Source organism: Loxodonta africana, chromosome 17 (genome assembly GCF_030014295.1).
Source record: "Loxodonta africana isolate mLoxAfr1 chromosome 17, mLoxAfr1.hap2, whole genome shotgun sequence".
Classification (NCBI taxonomy): domain Eukaryota; kingdom Metazoa; phylum Chordata; class Mammalia; order Proboscidea; family Elephantidae; genus Loxodonta; species Loxodonta africana.
The window spans coordinates 48246503-48247955 of record NC_087358.1 but is presented as its reverse complement, the minus strand read 5'-3'; the positions used below and the strand labels follow the sequence as shown (position 1 = coordinate 48247955).

Sequence of the window (1453 nt, the reverse complement as noted above, 5' to 3'; positions counted from 1 at the left end):
AGCTTACAGAGCAAATTAGTTTCTCATTAAACTATTAATACACATAGTTTTTTGAGATCAGTTACCAACCTCACAACATGTCAACACTCTCCCCTTCTTGACACTGGCTTCCTCATTATCAGCTTTCCTGTCCCCTCCTGTCTTCTCATCCTTGTCCCTGGGCTGGTGTGCCCATTTAGTCTCATTTTGTTTTATGGACCTGTAAAATCTTTGGCTGAAGGGCAAATCTCAAAAAATATGGAACACTTCATTAATTTGCATGCCTCCCTTGTGAAGGACCATGCTAATCTTTCCTGTATAGGTCTAATTTTAGTATATGCACTGCCTAAGCAATCACAGTTAGTTTTTATTTTGAATGTTGTGAATACTGCTAAAAAGAATCTTCTAATACACGTGTTTTGGTGAGTATCTGTATACATTTCTATTGAGATAAGTACCTAGGTGTGGAATTTTTGTGTCATAGTGTATGCATATTTTAGCTATAATAGATACTATCGAACTATTTAACAGTAACTTACAGATTTTTTTTTACAGATTTATCGGCAGTGTATGAAAGGTCTGGTCGTCTCATCCATGCCAATATTTGGTATTTTCTGCTTAAATGCTGCATCTCACTGTGGGTTTAACAGGTAATACTCAAACTCCAGTGAAGTTGAGAACATTTTCATATGTTTAACTGACATTTGGTTATCCTCATTTTTGTAACGTCTTTTCCAGGATTTTGTTAAATTAGGGGAATGGGGTGCTTCTGTTATTTTCTTATTGATTTGTGTGCTTGGTTGAATACATGTAGCTATATCCACTACCCACTGCCGTCAAGTCTATTCTGACTCATAGCTACCCTACAGGACAGAGTAGAACTGCCCCATAGAGTTTCCAAGGAGCACCTGGCAGATCCGAACTTCCAACCTCTTGGTTAGCATCCATAGCACTTAAACACTACACCACCAGGGAGGGTTTCCATGTAGCTATATAGATATATAGAAATATATATTATAAATATCTTTTCCCACTTGATAACTTCCCTCTTCAGTTTCCTAATCGTATCTTTTTATTTTTTTTCAATACATGTAAATTTATTGACATTGTTGAACATAATATTCTCCTACAATTCTGATAATGTCATCTGTATCTATGGTTATAATTTGTCTCATTCCAAAATAATATTTTTTCTTTTCCATAGTCTTATCAGGAGTGTGTTCATTTTTCTATTTCTAAGCAGAATACTGTTTTTTTAAATTTATTTTTCATTATTTCGCCTCTTCAATTTATTCTCTCATTCTTTTTGTTTCTTTTTCTTAAATTTCTCAGTTCATTTATTTTCAGTCTTTTGATGTAAGAAGAGCATTTACAGCCAATTGTCTTTTCCTGTAATTATAGTCTTACAAATATACAATATATTTTGATACTAAAAAAAAAAAAAAAGATACAAGCAATACCAAACCATTTGCCA

The 1453-nt window shown here is 33.7% G+C and overlaps 1 non-coding gene across 1 annotated transcript; it reads right to left on the bottom strand.

The window, feature by feature from the left end:
- Positions 1–231: 231 nt before the first annotated feature.
- Positions 232–335, bottom strand: LOC111751352 (U6 spliceosomal RNA). The gene has a single exon (XR_002786433.1). It is a non-coding gene; the product is annotated as a U6 spliceosomal RNA (small nuclear RNA).
- Between the last annotated feature and the right edge of the window lie 1118 nt (positions 336–1453).